At 41.4% G+C, this 20,974-nt stretch overlaps 1 protein-coding gene across 12 annotated transcripts in view; it reads left to right on the top strand.

Annotated features, from left to right (window-relative positions):
* The window catches only part of ADGRL3 (adhesion G protein-coupled receptor L3), a 904,177-nt gene that overhangs the window by 244,575 nt on the left and 638,628 nt on the right, over positions 1-20,974 (top strand). The window contains exon 3 of one of the 12 annotated variants that reach the window (XM_059722202.1): positions 8,400-8,478. The exons of the other annotated variants lie outside the window; for them this stretch is intronic. The gene's annotated coding sequence lies outside the window, so the exon portion shown is untranslated. The remainder of the gene's footprint in view (positions 1-8,399; positions 8,479-20,974) is intronic. 12 annotated transcript variants of the gene reach the window in all.

Genomic DNA, 20,974 nt, shown 5'->3' with positions numbered 1-20,974 from the left:
ATAAACCTGGATGGATGTAGTATCAGACTTAGTTGATTTAAGTTAAATCAGTTTATTGAATTTCTGTCCCAGATTCAAGTTAACTCACAGTCCCTCAGCATCCCAGGATGCTTCGGACCTCCACCACCCTCCTGTTGGGCGGTGGATTGGGGGGAGGGAGGCTAGCCAAGCTGTTTGTTTCAGCAGAGTAGGGAGGCATGCTCTAGTACCTCCTGGCTTCTGGCCTGAGGCACTGCAGATATGTGGCTGCGTTTCCAAAATCAAAAGTGAATGTCTGTTCACTTGCTTATTGGTTCAATCTACATAGCTTAAACTAACCTGCCAAGATTGAATCAGTTCAGCCTTGGGCTATTTGACTGTTTGTTCTTAGTCTTGGAGCGCTACTGTTTACCACTGAACAAGTTAGTTGAAATGCAGAACATACATGTATAAAACTACTGTAAATGTGCTAAAACTTAAAAAAAAAAAAAAAAAAAAAAAAAAAAAAAAGGTCCTTCAGTGATTTTTTTTCAATGGGACTAAAGGGTCCTGGTCATGTAAACTACATTAAACATAACTTGCCTTAGCTTACAGAACTGAACAGTAGCTAGGAATTTCCCTGACTCTTTACCATGCCTGTGCCCCATGCAGAACACCATACCCCATGCTGCATTTCCGAACAGCAGGTCCCCGGTTCCCCACATAATCCCTGGCTCCAAGCACTCTCCAGCCCTTAATACCTGTAACCCTGTTGCCCTGCTCCATCAGCCAGCTGGTTACTGTTGAGCAGACTTGTTGAATGCTACCATGGCACTAACTCTCAGACTGGCAATCACATGATTTGTAGAGTGGATTTTAAGTGATGAGCAAATGTTTTGCTTGAGTTGTTTTTCTTCTTCTTTTTCTTTTCTGTTTTGTAAAAAATTACCATGTATACTGCCTTGTCATATAAATGATGCATTGTGCTGAAGTGTTAGTAACAGCTACCCTTGAAATCATCTTTGATGCATTTTCTTGGTGATGGATACATACAGCACAACTTCATTTACCACATTTTCTCACATTCTGTGGGCCCTGTAATAAGGTACGCACCTTGGTTTTGAAAGGCGTGATAAAAGAGAAAAAAGATCCTTCCTTGTAGTAAGGAACTATGTAGCAGCAGCTTTGGAGTCGAGCTTGCTTGTTGTTTTGCTCTCCGTGAATTGCATACAGATTTTACTGTTACTTCTGCCCAGTAAGAGGCAGAAACTGATCTTGCCATATTTCTTGCATGAAATGCGTACTCCAGTTTTCAGAAAATTAAAAAAAAAAAAGAAAAAAAAAAGATGCATGTTGTCTGTGAATAAATATGGTACTATCAAATTCCATAGAAAATCTCCCAATCCTTTTACCCATCTCCTACTTTCCTGCTATGAGATTATCAAATGTATGATAGACCCCATTTTTTACTTAGCTCCAGTTTTACATTTGTCCTTAGGCTTGAACATAAGTAATAAAAGTCTTTATAGGAAAGAACCTTAAATAAGCTATGATTTCATTTGGGGAGGGGGAAAGAAACCCAGCCACTACATGTACACAGAGACAAGCTCATTGTGAACTTTTCAGGGTGAGAATTAAGGTTCCTCACATGACCTTAACTCTAGTTGTCTGGCTCTCTTGCACTGTCACACTTCTCTCTTGTGTTTTTACTCTACTTCATGTGTGGGCAGATTGTTGAAAATGTGAACAATGAACTTAGAAATGGTTTTAGACATCTCTGCCACTGACTGTTTGATGTTTTGTCACCACTGTAAGCTCTGGATTTTCTGTGCAAGTGCCATAATGTCATCATCTCATCCTAAGAATTTGAAAACATATGCACACAAGCTGGATGTCTAAAGACACATGTCTAAATGGTGAAACCTCAGTGAATAGGAGGAAATTATTGCCTCCAGTATAGCCTTTAAAGAAGAATACATACAGCATATATTTCTTCCCCCTCCCTCTTCAGTCATTGTGGTCTGGGACAGACATTGCATAAACTGGTTTGAACCAAATCAGTTAATTCTGATGCTACATTCAGTCAGGTTTATCTCAAACCAGTTTCAGCCATTTTCAAACTGGCTTATGTGCACTGGATGTCTGTTCTCTTACAGGTTTGAACCAGTTTCTGATCACTTAAACCGGTTTATGTGTAGTGTCTGTCCCTAGCCTGTTTCTGTACAGAGAGAAAGCGTAAGGACTTTACATCCTCTTTCATTTTTGTTTTGTGGTCTTGCATTATTGGATCACATATATGTAGACCTTTATGGTAGATAATTGGGTTGCAGAGCATCTTGTTTTCTGGGTTCACAGTCTTGCCAAAGATAAGGTTGCTTGGTGACCTCACTTTTCGGCTTATTGTAGTTCACATTTTGGGTTTTTTTCACCATTATTTTTGTTTTTAAGAGAAACCTTAACTTGTAATTTCTTTGCTTTTATGAAGTGGGACATTCACTAGAACTTGGAGACTTATAAGGCAGCACCCAGTCTATAGGATTTGGGCACCTTATTTTCCTTTCAAAAATCCCACTTTAAAATGTGTGTGTGCATGTGCTTGCACATGCATGCATGCATACAGGCTTATGTACATTTTCTCTTTTTAAACTGCTTCTAAGGCTTTTTCTAAAAGGGTAGGTGGAATATCACTTGAGCGCTAACTCCCCGGTGATGCTTTCTCTTGTGTGGCTTCTGTATTTATATTTTCATAGAATTTAATACCAGGAGGACACTTATATTCAGCTGGTCTGACTTTTTGCATAGTATGAACCACTCTGTAGTCCCTGCATCATGCAATTTATGGCCTATACACCCACTTACAATAAATCAAATTATCTTCTTGACTAATGTCTCCCATTTCTAAATCCCCAGACATCCTTAGATACATTTTATGCTATCTAAAACTCAAATGAAACGTCTTGATAGGGATAGGCGGTGATAGAAAGGTGACAAATATGAAATACTGGGCATAATGAAGAGCTTTGTTGGTGGAAAATCTGTTTAAGGGCTAATTGTTTCTACAAATTTAAATTAATATGTTAATGTACTTCTGGGGTGCTCTGAGAAACTTCATTAGTAGGAATATGACAATGAGAAGTAATTTTACTTACACAGAATTAACACTTAACATTGATGGCCACTGAATAAAGAATATGTAGAGAAATGAGATGAGCAGCTCCTTTTTTATTAATTGCTTATGTAGTCTGAAACTTCTTCAGAATTAACCTTCTTGTTCCTATTTGTTTGCTTTTTGTGAACTTGTTGCATAGTATTACACCTCTATCCTGAATTCTTGTGCAAGTGTGGCTACAATGTGGCTAAGTGCAGCGGTGTACTGGTATGCTGAGTTATAGGTAAGCATTAATGGCTTGTGTTTATGCCAGTAATGACCAATTAATGACTACTGAGATAAAGCATCAAGAAGCCCTGACTTATTAGTCTAACTAGTTATTCCTGATCAGCAAGGAACTACAGACAAAGAGTCTATTATTTCAATGTTTTTATTTAATGGGTATTTCAGATCAGTATTGAGCTGATTGCACAACCCAGTGAATTGCAGTCACACTTTGCATATAGTCTGTGTTATCTTTGTAACAGCACCTAACAGTAACTGTAAGAAAATACCGTACAGTGATAGGAGATGAAGAGAGATCATTAAGCAACCATTCAAGCTGGCATGCAGTCATTCTAAGGCTAGTTGATAAGATTTTCAAATGTGCTTAGCATTGTTCTAACTTTTGCTCTGTTTGAACTCACTGGTAGCTGCTGGGTATTATGGAAGGGATCTAGGAAATATAACTTTCTGCTCCTGTTTTGGAGAATCTTGGCATATACATAATTTGAAGTGTTCTGGCATGTACCTGCATTCAAGTTCTAATACATGCGTCTACTGTATTTTGTACCTGGGTGAGTGCTGTATTCTTCTTTCTCATTATTGACAGTCAGTTGTAGCTACACTGATGTCAGTGGAGCTGCAGTTTTGTAAGAAGAAATACAGGCATGTTGTCCTCCTTTTATTATTACAGTATAATCTATTTAAATACAGAGCTTTGGGGCTTAACTGAAAAACAGATAAAGCATGTTAGCTCTAATGTAAGCGATAGGCAAAAAATTGGTACTGGCATTATGGTATGCTGTTAAATAATGTATATAGTTGATATGTATGTATGTATGTGGAGTTAACCGTAGTATTATAGTTGTACATAATGACAATAGGACAATAATATTATATCATAAAATATTACTACTACTAAGTTGCATGTTACCCTTAGATCATACTAAGGGCATTTAAAACATGTGCATCTGCAGGTTAAAGCTCATTAACTCATGCTAAATGCCTTCTTAACATTTCAATTACAGCACTTGAGGCACAGGTTAACTCTGGGCTCTGATACCTGCTCATGTTAGGGTAACTGTTGCCCTGTGGGATCAGGCCAACTCTCAGGATCTCAATATTGCACTGTTAGACAGGAGGGCGTGGTGTACAATTGCACATGCACACACTCAAAAATCAATTAGGTGTACACACTCACACACACACACGGTGCACGTACACACACTAGGTGCATGCACCCCCACCAGGCATGCACACACATACTACCAATCCAGGCACATAGACATCCAAAATTACCAGCCTAGGCAAATGCACACCTTTCACCAATTAAAGCACCTACACACACTATACAGACCAAAATAAATTAGACCAGAATCCATTATCAATCCCTGCACACCCAATACACATACACGGATCACTAATTCGTATACGCAGATGAGTTCCTAACTTGGGTGTTGTCATGTGTGTATGTATGTGCTTGGTGTATTTGGGACACCTGGGGAAAAGTTAAGGTAAGAAAGTGGAAGTGTAGAGAGTGAAAGTTACCGGGACTGGGATTAGAATCGGTAGACTAGAGAGAACTGGGCTGAAGAACTGAGGTTTGGGGATTACTTTAGGTTAATTGACCTTAATTGATTAAAGGGCAATGCCCAAAGCCTGCAGAACAGGGGAGTGATGCCAGAGAGAAGCTGGCACAGAGGTTGGGACCATAGCCGGAGCTACAGGGGAGCCAAAAGGTAAGCGGGGAGAGGGAAACTGGGACAGAGGGTGCAGGGGAACTAGAAAGGGTGCGGAGGAAACTGGGGGCTGGCTCTGGGAACCAGGGGAGGAGCTGCCGGTGCCGGGAGCTGGAGAAGGGCTCCGGCTGCTGGGAAACCTGCGGGGAAGTTGGTGGCAGGCCAGAGGACTGTGGGGGAGAAGGGGTGGCTAGAATGGGTGTGGGGGAAAGCTGGAGAACACAGATGAAAGGGGAAAGGGGCAGGAAAGGTTGGGAACAGAAGGAGGAGAGAGAGATGGGGAGAGACAGCAGAAGGCAGAAATGAGCGGGGCTGAGAGGCTAAAAGTGGCAGGAAGAGCTGTCTAAATACACAGGAAGGAGGCAGTGGACAGCAGAAACAGGGCCAGGAGGCTAGAAGCGGCAGAAATGGTGGGAAGAAGGCAGTGGATGGCAGAAATGGGACTGAGAGACGGCAGAAAGCAACAGGGCCAAGAGGCTGCAGCAGGGGAACAGAGAAGAGACAGAGAGGAGCTGAGAGGTGGCAGGAAAAGTGGCGGGGGGGGACAGAGACCGGAATTTAAGATGGGGAAGGGACCGGGGCTCAGTAACAAACAACCCAACTTGGGGTTACAAATGACAGTGGTTTTATTGAACAGGGGAGATGCGCACGCGCACACACACACACACACACACACACTGGCAGCAGGGGCTAAAGAGGCTTGGTGCAGGGGCTGAAGTCTGGGAGGAGAGAGAAAAAGAGTCCAAATTGGAGAAGGAAATGTGCGGGTGAAATCTACCTATCCCAGGCTGGAAGTTGGTCCTTGATGGCCAGTCAGGGTCTCCTTCAGCTCGGTGTTGTCCAGAGGGGGTCCATGGCAGGGCCTCTGGGGTGGATAGGTAGGATGATGTGGAGCTGGTCTGGTTCAGATAGAAATGGCATTCCCATTGGGTCTGTCTTCACTGCCCCTTTTTATAGGGGCAGACCTTGTGTGACCCTAGTGACAGGAGGCATGCCCAGGCAAGGGTCAGCCCCTGACGTACTAAGCATGTGTGCTCCATGCAGGGATGTGCAGTTTTGGGTGTCTGTAATGGTGGGGTACAATGGTAGATTTGCTGGTTCTGTAGGGTCTTTTGTCTTTTAAATGCTGGGTTTTTGTCTGTGTTCCTGGGTGAGGTCCATGGTTCCTGGATGAATCAATGTGAGGTGATGGCCTGGTCATTACAGGCCATTCAGAAGAGGCCTGCTACCATTGTATTTCAGTCATTCCCAATCACTCTCATTCATCCGGAAACCAATTTACATGGGAGGGGTACATGAATCATACGGTTGCAACACAGGGGATGCCCGGGCAGAGGACACAAGATAGAGGCTTGACATACAAAATGGAAACTTGACATGACTTGCACTAACTTACATATATAGGCCTAAAACAGTAATCACACAATATAGAAGCAGTACAAACATAATAATTATCACTTATAAAACAGTGGGTATTGATATCAAAATAGCAGGGAACTTATATGCAAAGAAGGGAGAGAAAAATAAAACTTACTACCTAAAATAAAATGTTAAATCTTATCTTACATCTTAGCTTACTTATACTTATCTATAGGGAATAGAGAGGGAGAGAAAAAGTCAGAAATGATTGGGGAAGGGGAGGGAATGCATTTTAAAATAAATAAAAAAAAAAGAAAAACTGGGTGTTTTGCTACAACTTCTGTCTGCCCCATGGAGATAAAGCAAACAATTTGCAGTCCTTCAGCATCCCAGGATGTACTGCTCTCAGCCCCACCTTTCCCCACTCAGAGCAGGGATAGAGCCTGGGTGTCTAGCTTCCAGTCACACTCCTGTTTGGCAGTCCTCTAGTGGCAAGTCATAGCTGCTCAGGCAAGAAACAGGATTACCTTGTAACATGTGACTGCTCACATCATGATATCACTTTAACACCGCTTAACATTCCACAGGTTTAGTATGGTCTAAGTGTAATGTGCATCTTCACCCTTATAGCAGTCTGCTGCTTGAGGAAGTGAGGAGACCAGTTCTTTGTCTGTAGGGAAAAGAATGGATCCCAGTCAATACCCAGCTACACTTTATGCAAGCCATTAGCTTCAGTTGGGTTGCTCCAGTTAAACTGAAGGCAGGCATTGTAACTGATCCTGCTTTCAGTTGCTGAGATCCAACTGCTGGTGAGTTTAATAGACACTGCCACATGCATTTTGAGAAATGCAAACAAGGCCACCAAGTGACCCAGGGTGATTCAGGAATTCCATGAAGGTTGGGGAAATAGCTCTGGCTTCTCACTAGCATGAATGAATGCAGAGTTTGGCCCACTCACTGTTTGTACAATGTGGCTTTTCCATAGCATTTCTGGCGTTTTCTTTAGGTTTCTGCAACGTTTGATGTTTGGAAGATGTCTCATGGTATCACTCGAATTCCAAGTGCATTCCACTTTTTGCTTAGTTTAGTTCTTTGTGGGCACATCTGCACGAGATGCTACATTGCTGTGTGGCTTTGTGTGGCTTTGCAGGACTGCATGTGTGGGTGGATTATTGAAAATGGGAACAATGAGTTTAGAAACCATTTTAGACATCTCTGCCTCTGACACACAACCTTAACTGTAGTTGTCTGGCTTTCTTAGATTGTCACACTTGTCTCTTGTGTTTTTACTCTAAAACCAGTACTAAGAGACAGTTGGGCACATGTGTAGACATGCCCTGTTACAACATTAGGCAAAGTTTCTGCCCACTTAGTGGTGCCATACTTCTCAAATCGTACCATTGATTTCAGTGGGCCCACTCATGGGGTAAGGTGCTAATGAATAAGAGTGACAGGATTTACACCTCCTGAGACTGAGATGGAAAGGATTGCATATATCCATGTAATATGATGTCCACTGAATATCATTGGACCAGAAATGGAGTGATCAACTCAGAAAAATCTCCCATCTGTTTCATTACTCTCCTTTTATAATAATAATTGACCTTGACTATGCTCTTTGACAGATTGAAGATAGGAGTAACCCACTGAAGTCAATATAATTGCACCTGTGTAAACTAATGCCAGTGAGAGCACAGTAATCTAGTCCAAAGTCTTCCGGCCTAAATTAGCTGCAGCTGGGCTGAGATTTCATTTACACTTAAACTATGTGGCCCTTGCCAATAGCAGAGCTATTGGTGTAAGACCAAGGCCACAATCACAGATGAATATAAATGAATACCCTGACAAATGACAATTTTTGTTTTTCTTATCCTGTTATTTTCCAACTTCGATATTGCTGAGAATTTAGGGACAATTCCTTTCAGCTTTAAGGGTGCACTTAATTTATGGTCAACTTTTCTACTTTTTCTTAGGATTATTTCTATTCTGTGATCTCTGGAAAAAGAAAAAGCATGGGAAAGTAAAGAACTATTTGGTGCTTACTGCACTCTTGTGAGTATAAAATAAAAATCTCAGGTATGGAAGGTTTTCAGATACTGCACTCCAGACTCAGAGAGACCTTGGATGGAAGGATTCCTGGCTTTCTTGGCATCAGTGGGAGCTTTGTTGCCAACTCCAGTAGGACCAGGAGTTCAGCCAGCTGTTGAGAGTTCTTTGCCACAGGTGACAGGGTCAAGAGGGCTTGTCTCAAGGCTAGATGCTTAATGGTTTCTGCTAACTAGAACTATTCTCCTGCTGGCAAGGCAGGAATCAAAAATTATTTGGTCACAGGATACTGCCTAAACAGTTACTGTTGCATGTTTGAAGGGTTGCATATTTCCAATATTTACATATTTGAAAGTTTCACATATTTTTAGAACATAGGAGTTTTGATTGAGTTAATGGGCGACTGTGGGGATACTCCAAATGATACAAACACCATGTGTGAATCTGGAAGGAACTTTCAGACTACAGAACACCTACTGGCCTGTCCATGTATAGGGGAACCAGGCACCAACAAGGACCACACTAAAGCTACAGATTGAGCAGTAATGCATGCTTGTTTCTGGACCCAAACTTAAACATGTTGACAGGAGATGAGAAGACTATGAATATTTTAGAAGTTCAGCTCACATACTTGTTTTTTCTTGATATGAGAGCACATTTCCTGGCTTTGACTTGAACAGGCATCTTTATCAGTTCACTGGTCTGGGCACTGTGTTGCCCTGTTATTGTTGAGATGACATCACCTCCATGAAGAGCTGTGCTTTGGCCTGTAATGAACATTATGGAAAGAGAGCCATAACTCCTGCCACTGAACATTTACAGGACGCAGGCTAATCAGTGCCTGGAGGACTAGTTCAGTAGCAATGGTATCTGAGAAGGACTTGGGACACCTGTGTTCTGTTCCCAGCTCTGACCTGCCCCTGTGCCTGTGAGTCAGTTGCTTTCCCTGTCTGCTACTGTGCGTCTCCTCCCATCCTTTGTCTGGCTGATTTATGTGTCTGTATAATGCTAGCACAGCGGGGCCTTAATCACCACTGTAAAACAAATAATCAATAATAATAAGTACTCAAACATCAGGAAGACAGCACGGGATCTTCAGCAACAAAAGCACAAGCTGGAGAAAAACCTATGGTGCACAGGCTCCAGCTGCTGAGTACGTACTCACTGTGTAGGGCTGCTGTGGCTTCGTTGCTGTAAACAGGCAAGCTAGCTAGCTTAAGGCAAGTTCTGGTGCATCTACAGATGCTACAGTCACACCTCTGATTGCAATGGAGAAACAGCCAGCACCTATGTTAACAGGAGTCATGTATGTGCAGAGATAGAATGAGCCCCTTGTTTTAAAAAGTCAGGCTCCATTTTATTACTTCCCACAATATAGTCTAGCTGCCATATACAATACAACTGTGTGATAATTCCTGGGTTTAGAATATGGGTTTCCTTGCCAGTGTGTTTTATAGTTTTTATTAATGAGCTCTTATATGTGGCTTGGACTATACAAAGAATTAGGAAACGTAGGTGTATGTTTTTTTGAATTGCCCAGACAGTAAATAGGAACACTTTGTAATAACAGACAGAGGCCCTTGTAAATGCACTTATAAAGGGCAGGAGAGGTGATCTGAAACATAAACGATTTATTTTTGTGGCTAGAGGAGAAGAAAACAATTAGTTATTTTAACACATGGCCCTAACAGTTGCTGCTATAATAGGATGTTGGGAATTTCTCTGTGTACCTCTTTGGATATAGGTTTTGTTCAGTGGTTTCTCTTTCATAGATTCATGGATGTTAAGGACAGGAAGGTACCTTAAGGAGAAGGAAAACGCTGAGAGGGAACATTGGTGTACCTAACTTTGGGGTTGCTGGGGAAAGATCCAGTATACAGTAATTGTCATTAATCAGTAAAAAGGGGGAATCGCTCTTCAGTGATATGTATGTGAAAACTTCCAGGTTTTTGCTTTGACAGAAATGTGTTAAATGCTAGCCTGTGATTTTTGTTACAAGCACTGAATTATGTAATAGAGCAGCTATTAGCTGTCCAGGTTCCATATTTTAAAATGGGTCCTGGTTAAAATCCTACTCCCCCATAGTAGCTCAGTTTTGCTGGCTTGCATGTAGAGGGCACAATCAAATCTCTCTTCCTTACTTGCCCATCTGCAGGGAAAAGAAAGTAGCAGCCTCAAGGGAGCTATTATCTCTGCTCCCTGCTACCTGTGATAGTCACCTGTGCAAGGGAGTAGAGTAGGTGGGTGTGTACCACAGAGCATGATTGTGCCCAGTTATGAGCTCTGTGTCTAAAATGAATGATTTTTGATGGCCTCAGCTGTGCCACTTTGCCTGGGGGTAGAACAAGAAACTAGAGATGAAGGTAGTGTGGTTTGCTGCTTAATATTATTGCTCTTTGATATGGTTTAGGCTCTTCTGGTTACCCAGGGAGTAGCCGTGGCAAGACGCAAATAGGCTGCAGATAGCTTCAAATCTCCAAACCCCTCTCTTCATTACTATGCAGTGCAAGTGCCTGTTGGCACAAGGACAAATTCCACTGTAAATTATGCGTGATTTACATGAGAAGCTCATTAATTCTCCAACGCTGGATTTAGATGGTTTCATTTGTAAAGGTTGTCATTTTAAACACTGCCCAAATATATTTGCCACTATCTGCTGACTCAGAGTGTGTGCTAAAACGTGATAAAACAATAAAGGGGGTATATTCTTTTTAAAAAAGGATGCATCCCTCTAAGTGTGGAGATTGTGCCTGTTAGACACAAATTGAGTCCCTTTGTATTAATTTTAACCATCTCAGCATGTGGATGCAGACCTGAGTCAGTGCTTCCAGAGTTTATATTCCCATTTATAAGCAGAAACCTTGTTTTCTTTCAAAACTCTCTCCTTAGGCTAAGCCAGGGTCCTAATATTTATTATATGTGGGTCTGAAATTTCTTGTTAGGACTTCCCATTTTCCCCTTCCTATCTTTAGTTGAGGTGGGTGATGAGTCTCCGGGTATTGCATGCTGGAAAACAAATGGTGATGCAGCAGCAAGATGCCAAGAGTGCCAATTAAGCTTTGAGCTGTGGCTGTGATACACATCTTGCCTGAACTCCAAGCAGCAGCGCTGCTGCATTTAAATGGCTGTGTGTACTGTATACGTTGGTTGCCTGCTGAAACAAACACATTGTCTCTTCGTGTAGTAACAGCACTCATCGATTTAGAATTGTTTTGTGGAAAGGCAGAATCCTTTAGTCAGATTGGTATTTGTTTCAGTTGTCATTATGGTATGTGGGGCAGATTCTGTTCTCAGTGACAACAGAGTAAATTCAAAACAATTTTACTGTGGTCACTAGAACCTGGTGTTATTTTAAAAGGATATAGATGGCCAGGGTGAGATCTTTAATAACAGTCGATCTTGACCTAAGTCTGTTAATTGTTAAACTCATGGACTTCTGTGGAATCAAAAGTAGGTTAATCCCGAGTGCCTGCAAAATCTTGCTCAGACAGCACAATGTGACGTAAGAGTATGAAACTCATATTTAAGCTTATTTCCATCCAGAATTATTTTCACATATAAAGCCATACAAATAGGCATCCAACAAGTATTCTATGCCCTCTGTCTTTCCTATCTAATAGCCTGCTCCTGTTGAACTCTGCAAAAAGTTGTTTTGCTCCTATGAGCAAAGATCTAGCTAGATCTTAAATTAAGCTGTGTATATACATTAAAATAATCTGGGACATTTCTCCCAGGTTAGTTCTGCTGGTAGAGAAAACTTCCCAGTCATGCATGCAGATATTTGAATGCTGAGGCCCTGAAATGTGGAAAGCTTGCAGTGCTGACACTGCACAGCTGGGTGGTGTGTGTGCTGTGTACACATTTCAGCATGCTTTTCAGGTTCCCTTTGGAGAAGGGAGCAGAATTGCATAGGGCAGCTTTGATTGGTTGACCTACACTGTCTCCTGCAGGCGGAGTGGGGATTCTGGAGGACTGTGTTCTCTTCTGAGAGATGCCACAGCCCAGAAACTCTCCAGGGAATGAGTTAATCTTGGTTGTTCCCAAATTACTTTTTTCCTGGAGCAGCCATTTTTACCATAGGAGAAAAAGCCTGAACATCTCAGGCTTTTTCTCCTTTTTCCAACTCATGGTTTATCCTGGGAGAGCAGCAGCTACCCCAGAAGAAACTGAATGAGTGTACAAAACCTTAGTATCACAGTATCCTGGGTCCCTGCACATCAATAAGTATGTTTTGTGGGGTGAGGGGTTGCAAATTAGAGAGAGAATGAAAATAAGTACATTAAGCTAGAACTTTTTTTGCAAAAAAATAGCTCTTCTGTGTGCTTCTTGGCTATCACATGGGGTATAAATTTGTCAAGAAAACTGTTGTTCATAGTGGTTAGGCAAATAAAAAATCCTATGTGGACCTGCTTTTGTTTTGGAATGTGTACCTGTAGCCCATAGGTGTTATTTTCCTAGGACAAATATAGTTATAGTCATGATCAAAGAAATCACTACTAAAAGTTTGCATTGAGTCAGTGCAGTTCTTAACTCTTATTTAATCATACCACTGCACTCAGCAACAGAAATCTTTCCCATTAGCTAAAAGGACTATGTGTTCATTTGCAACTTTTATTTATTGTTTTAATCCAGCATCTGGATTCAGTTGTTTCCTGATGGAGACCTGGAACTGAAAATCAGATGATGGCATAAGTGTTCTATTGCACGTTAGTATACAGTGCAGTTTTAAGTTGCAAATGATAATTATTTAAAATGGGGAGTTACAGTTAGAATTTTTTTAAGGATGATTCAAACAACAAGAACAGGACAAGCTGCCAAACTCACCTTTGAAGCCTCTGGCCTAAGGAAACTGTTTCTTGACATCTCATTATTTTTCTCCTGTTATTAGAAACAAATGTAGACTTCCTGCACATCTATTAAATATGGCATACATTTAACAAAGCCCAGCTAAACAGCAATTCAGAAAAAGAAAATATGCCACATTGTTTTGTAGCCTCATTTGTCAGGATATCATTCTGAGCTTTTTTATGATTTGTGAGATAGAGCAAGGGACATTTTTTTTTTTCTCTATGTAACTATAAATCCACTGTGATTCAAGTTCTGCAATCATGTATATGTTTAAATAGCTTCACGGAGGGGAAAAGTGCACACATGCTTTTTAGTCAGGCCAAGCATCCACCATGTAGGCCTCACAGGAGTATGGATTAATATAAAAATTGATTAGTGCATGTAGAAATCACACATAGGCCATGATAACAACATGAATCAAAATAGGTCCCAATGAATCTGAAACTGGGCGTACCATATATGGCTTGCACAGATGTGCTGGAAAAAAGTAGCTTGTTAGTTTTCGAGTTGCCTCCATGGCCAACAGATAGAGAATTAATTGAGAAGTCCATCATAGAACACCAAAAACAAGGATCAGAGTGACCTTGGCAAACAGGTGTCCCTCTCTGGTGGGAAGATTGCCCTAACTGCAGAGAAGTGGAATGTGGATGATGGTGGAGAAAGATATTTTTAATAATTAGTGAGGACTAGGATGTGTATGCTGTAAACGTGAAGTTGTTTTAAAAAGGAACCTGGGAACCTTTAATACTGTGCCTGTACCATACCTACAAATAACCCAGCTAGCACCATCGATCAGCTGGCCATGAATGCTAGTGTTTAGACTAGTTTGTAGACAGTATACCCAGCCAAGCTTTTTGTCACTAAGAACAGAAGTCTGCAGTCTCTTTCTTGTAACAATGAGCTTGTTAGAGGCACAACATCACAGACAGTATCCTAACAGTGCTTGTGCAGACCATCCAGACTGAGGGAACCTGGCATGACTGGTTCACCTAATCCCTGAGCAACACTAATAGTCAGATGGAGTGCCTATACACATGTTCCAATGAATTCTAATTAGAACACATTGGAGCAGACTCAGTTAACTGAGTTCTAATTAGAATGCTCAAGCCTGCTGCAATGTCATGTCCATTCAGCAGCCCACATTTCAAAAGGGTGGCAGGGGTGTTACACGAGCTCTAGCTAAAGTGCCCACACCATCATTTTGAAGCATGGGGTGCTAAATACCTGTGATGCTGTAGCGTCTTAATTAGAGTGACTGTCTGGGAACTGCTCTAATTAAACCCCCCTTCAATGCCAGAGCATGTGTATAGACATCCATAGAGTCTTCCCAGACAGCACTGATGACTCCCTGGAGTTCTACACATAGTTGCTGTTCTCATTACAGTGGAAGGGTGTTTTCTGCACCTTGAATGAAGCTAAGGAGCCCTTCGGAGATGGGGGAGTAAAAATCATCTCAACTTGTAGGCAGTATACAACTGACCTTCCATGACTTTTGTTTCCACCGTGAGACTAGCACAGATACTATGATGATGCTGTACCTCACATGGAGTTGATGGCTACTAACTTCATGTAATTACATATTATAGCTGGTTGGAATGCTTTTCTTACTGTGAGAATTCCTCCCCACTGCTGCAACAAAGTGTCTTTTCTACCAAAAGCTTAAAAAGAACCGTGTTCATTTTTTATTGACTACAAGATTGTTATAGGAAATTTAACTAAGAAAAAAAGAACCTCTCCAAAAGAGATCAGTTCTCTCTCAAATCCAGTAGCTATGCTTCATCCTCTGGTTCAGCTTCCGTAAGATCTTAAAGTGAGTGGCAATCAAATGGTGGGCTACATGGTATTGGAGTATGAATTGTTTGGAAAGCCAGCCTGGAGGGCATCACTGGCTTCCATGCAATAGCACTGTGGTGATTGTGCTGTAACTGGGGCCTTCCAGAACAAACGCATACTCCCTGAGTGACTTTCACTATATAGGTGGCCACTGTTCATAGACTCAGTGCATAGTTCATAGGCTCTGTTTGTTGCTTGTTTGAGAATAGCTGTTACTCCAGTCCCAGTTGTTACATTATTTTCTGAAACTTCTAAAAAACATCACAATTAAACCCAAGAAATGGGAGAGTGCCCTTTTTGCTGGCCTGATGCTCATTTGATTCATTGTCTATCTCATTTTTTAATAAAAATTACCTTATTATCCCAATTTGTTGAAGAAGCACAGGGCTACTGAGATTTTTGTATACTTCTGTAACAGAACAACAACTTATAAAGGCTAGGAACCGGATTAGGCCACTAAATAACAAAGGTGATGTTCTTTTCCCAGGTCCCATCCATCAGCAGGTACATCGGGGGCCAGATTAAATCTTTCCCCTTACTTGTTTTTTGTGGTCTCACATTCACCACCTATTTGACCATGACTCCTTGGCTTTTTGACTAGAGTACCAAGGATTGCCCTGTGGTCTCTCATCTAGGTAGCAACCAGACCCTGACCTGGTTAGTGTCTAAAGTGAGACGAAAGTGGGTGTTTTCTGTCCTGCATGGCAACAGACCAGTGCTATCTAATGCAGACATTATAAGTGGAAAACTGTCACTTAAAGCATCTGATCCGATAAGTACATCCAGATCAGAGGAAACCTGAAGCATCAAGAGATGAACAACTTTGACACTGTGGTAACAATGCCCACTATACATGTGGATTTAAAATATTCTCTGGTGTGTAGCTCCTGGCATTTGCCCCATACCTTATAGATAGTTATCTCAGTATGTCAAGCCATTACCACCTCCTCCTTGGAACCAACCATAACACTCCCATATCCCACAGTGCCAAAAGGAGTGAATTAATATTCTAAGTGAATAGTTTTTTCCATGATTGCTGTACTTTTTGGGGGGAGGAGAGAGGGTTCTGCTTAAATTGCGACTCATTTGTGTTTGTTTTTCATATCCCTGTCCAGCAAATACTCATGCATGACTTTCTGTATGTGAGTACTCCCATTGCAACAGGAGTAGATTGTACATTGTTGGGGGAGGAAGCATGCTCATTTCTAAAACCGCATAGTTGTTGTTTCATTGTCCTGTGAATAAAATGTAAAGATTGTGTCCCTGATAAATAGAAACTCTTTAATTCAAGGCAAGAAGGACCAAGAGTGAGGTATGGAAGAACTGTATAAAGATATGTAATGTTATTCAGCTACATGTGTGCTGTGTCCTCCAAGAACAGAATAACATTTTAAATCATTGCTTTTCCAAGGAGGTACCTGAGTTCAACACTGAGCAGGTGATGTCAATGTGGGGAGAACCAGAGTCATAGTTTGAGCCCAAAGCATGTGCAAAACCTCTTATAAAGACTCTAAGACTGATATCTTATGATTACGGATCTACCCTATTTGCAATTTCACATTTTTTGCAGAAACTGAGAAAAAAGCAGTTTCTATGAACACCACAAAAATGTTAATACCTGCAATTTTGGCATGGAATTGCCAGGAAAGAAACACCTCTAAAAATAAAAAGCTGGCTTCTCATTGGGAACCAGTGATTCTTAGGGCCTCTGTGCCCAGCATCGCAGGCTATAAGGAGGGGTGGGAGCCCCTGGCATGAAGGGGAACAGAAAAGATGATGGACATCCCGCCTCTGCCCATTGCTGCTGATTGGCCGTGAGGTCTGTCTGTCATGTAGCCCCCATCCTCCACCAATCAGTGATGAGGGACAGGGCTGCTGTGCCCCTTGACAAATCATTGGGGGGGAGGGGGAGGAATGCCACAAAAGGAGTGTGAAAATGCCGCGGGCCTTTTTCCCTTGCCTCAGCCAGAATTAGGTAGATCCCTACCTGTGATAGTTATAAAAAGCCTGTATCTTAGGAGCGCTTTGGTAAAATGACCCTAAATTTGGCCTGCTAATCCTTCCCCATATCTGTATGAAGAACATTAATTTTTAAGTGTCTCTGAGTCAGTATGTGGATTTTAGAGCACTTAAGAATATCAGCTGTTAAACAGCAAGCCAGCTTTAACCTTAACTATTATGTTGCTCCTGCCCTACTATAATCTCTCTAGCCTTCAATCCTTACCCTGGTTCCAAGGTCATACATTAAATGGGAGTTGAACATGTGCAGTGGAGAGCAGAAATTGGCCCAAAGTGCTTTAATCATGAAGTACAGACATGATAAATATTCATTCACCGCTGAGTAAACTGTCGACATCTTCTTGTCTCTCAGTGTTCACTGAGCTTATTAAAAAAGCCGGGATGGATTTTTTTCCCCCCGAGAGCAGTCTCTCCTTTGGTTCTTCTGAAGTGCTGGTTGGGAATCTGGCTGGGATAGCCCCTGTAACTGCATTGAGTGATTTTTTTTTTTTTTTTTTTTTTCCGAGGGAGATCTAAATGGATGTTTCCAATTCACTGTGGCAACATTTCCTTAGAGGACATGCAGGAAGTCAAGAGGGAGAAACTGTTCTAACCCTCATAATCTCTTGCAGAAATTAGGTGCTATGGACTGGCTGCCAAAGTAATGACCCACTGTGCCCACAGAACTATCTTTATAATCCTACAGACAGTTTTGTGTAAGATCCAGAGGCTTTGTTCTTGGTTTTGTTGGGGTTTTTTTTTCCCCTTTTAAAATCATTATGTTGAATTTGCTCGGTTGTTAGGGCTCAGACAGCAAAGGAATAATTTCACAAGTGGAGAGAAAAGAATTTCCTGTCAATTCCAATACCCTTACATCTAGTGTGCAGGAAACCAGGTGTCTGTAGCTCAGACAGTTTATGATAACTTATTTATGTTTTGAAAATGGCACGCACAGAGGGCAGTTACAAGTCTAAAATGGGGGATGTGTCCTTACTGGGCAAAAGGGTGTGTGTTTATTATGTTCTAGTCTAGGAGTCAGCAACGTATTTGGGCAGAGTGCCAAAAACACCCGCAACCTCGACTTGAAGATGTTGACGTGCCGGGGGCAAATGGTGGGGGAGCTGCAAGGGGCCTGATCCTTGTTGTGGCTGTGCAGACCTGGCCTATCCCCTGAGGTATGAGTGCCAAGCAAAATGCCTTTGTGTGCCATGCTCTGGCACATATACCAGAGGTTGCCTATCCCTGTTCTAGCCAGTAGGTACTAAAGCTGCAGAATAGATGGGGCCAGAGGCGTAACAACATTTCTAGGTACCTTAGGCAGCTGCCATACGCAGAGACAGAAGTGACTTCTGGTTGGCACTGGGTTGCTAGCATTTTTTTTTTCCTGTCACCTACCCACAATGTAGTGCCCAGGTCAGCTACCCTGATCAACTTCCATAGATGCACCATTAGAAGAGGCAAGATGTATTAGAATTCTCGGTAGTTGGTAGGGCTTGATCTAGGGGTTTATTGTCCTGACTGGCTTATGAATGTTAAAATATGAGTTGCTCTATCTTCACTAAGGTTTTTTATTTAACCCATGGTAAAAACACAACTTCTATCCAAGCAAGGAGAAACCCATGGTTTTGGAAGCATCATGAATTGTTGCAGACTCTGGGTCTGAATCTCTGTTGTGCCCTTGCGCCTTGCATCTTGCTGTCATTTGCATCCATGCACAAATATGTTGACCACACAAAGTGCAGAGCAGTGGGGACTTAGACTCTGTATGTGTGTAACTGTTTGTTTTTCTTTCATTTCTTTCCTCTGCTTTGGGAACTTGACTAAGCCTTTTCCTTCTATCTCAAGCCTTCCCCTCCGCCATATCTTTTTCAATAGTATGTAGCCCATGGAACAGTCAAGAAGAAGGAAACATGTCATGGAAGTAATCCTTCTTTCATTTCCACTCCCAAAATCAGATACAAAGCTGCATGTTCCACTCCATGCAAAGAAATGGAGCAGAGCATTAGGGCTGCATTGTAATTCTGGGGTGATGGGGGTTTTGCCTCTAGGATATTCTAAGTATGCCAATTATCAAACACCTTTTGAACTATATTCTTTCCGCAAACATGTAATCACTGGGAATTATGCACATGTCTCCGTTAATATATCCTTGAGTGGTCATACATAGCATTTTCCTTTCTGTTCATATTTTCCTGGTACTGCACTCAGGAGTGTACACATTCATACCCTACTGATAGGCACTAACCCAATAGTTTTCAGTATAAAAAGGTTAGTGCTGCTTTGTGGAGCATGCCAGGGTAGAAGAATTATCTTTAGCCCAGGGTTAGCTACAATATGCTGTTTTCAGACTAATTTGACACTGTTGTGCTTTAAATCTAGAAAGTATTGACTACTTTTTCATTAGATGCTACCCATTTCGAGTGTTCTGCTTGCGCTCCTTCTGATCAGACTGATGAACCAGTCAGAATTTATCAAATTTGGGAGCTTCTGCTCTCAACTGCTTTGTGCTTTGGGCATCCAGCTTTCTTTTCTGAAAGCAGGCAGGGAGAAACTGGGAAATGTCACCAAGTGCGCAGAAAATGCAAATTGGCTTCCTTCTCTTATTGGAGCAGTTCTTTTCCTCTGGTGGAAAATGTAAAATTTAGAAGGTGCTTCTAATGCTTGCATTAGCAATTTGAATCTCCCTGCAGAGGGTGAATAGCATCTCTTCAAGTGTCCTTTGCAAGGATGAATCTGAAAGTTCTGTATTGTTGTTGGATTTCTATTGCTATTGCAACTGCTTAAAAAAAATTACCAGAGCCAGGTTTGTTTGGTTTTTATTTTTGCAAGTCTACCTTTACCTTCAGAAGGTGATGAACTACTGCAAATAAGGGGAACTGAATTGCAAGTTGGCTTCTGTTGGTTAAACTCATTAGAAGAGGATTATTGCACCTTGGAAAATGGGGTACGGGCCCATCATGAGTCAGGTAGTGGTAAGTAATAAAAAATAATACCAGCCTATCTGTGATGAGCAAGTCTGTGCTTCAATGAGTTCTCAGGCTTGAAGCCTTGGTGCCAAAAGACAACTTCAAGGCAATGGTGAAATAACACTCTTTGAGACTGACTCCAGGTTAGAGGTTTGGGCAATAGTGTTTGCATACCTTACTCTTTAGTTTTATGATTAGCTTAATAATAAACTTGTTTCATCTTCCTTTGCCTTTGCTGCTTGTTACACTAAATAATTATGTTACCAGAGAGAGAGAGAGATTTTGCTATCACTGATATCATGAGTCATGAGTCAGGAGGATAAACTTTGGACCATTGTATAGTAAAAAGAAAAAAGTTAATTAGTCGGATGCCTTTTCAGTTTTTCTGTCTGTAGTAAAGCCAACAAAATTCCCTTAGTGCAGTAAGCTTTTGGATATCTGCAAAAATCACTTTATTTTCAGCCATTTTTCATTTAAAGATCAGGATCTGTCAGCAGTGAATAAAACAAGCTGAATTATGATCATCCCGGGGTTCTTATTTTTCTCAATCTTTCTCATATGAGACAAGATGAAAGGAGAGGTTTTACCAATTTAAGATCTACCTTTTTGAGAAATGAGTGCATCTTCATTGATTACACATAAGGATAAATTACATGTGGACCTTGACTTCTGATTGCTTTGATTCAGATGATGCTTACTCATCTTAGGGGAGAAGGATGTTCCCTGACTGAGACCTTTTTTAATGAATATGGGGAGATTTTTTAAATTGATGGCCTATGTACTTGCAAACCCCTCTGGGCATAGAACTAAATAGCTATACATTGTTAAAGATGGAAGAAACTTACAAGGTTATCCAA

This window comes from Alligator mississippiensis, chromosome 2, assembly GCF_030867095.1.
Source record: "Alligator mississippiensis isolate rAllMis1 chromosome 2, rAllMis1, whole genome shotgun sequence".
In the NCBI taxonomy this organism is placed as follows: Eukaryota; Metazoa; Chordata; order Crocodylia; family Alligatoridae; genus Alligator; species Alligator mississippiensis.
Note: the sequence above shows the minus strand (reverse complement) of the source record. Positions and strands in the feature narration are given on the sequence as shown.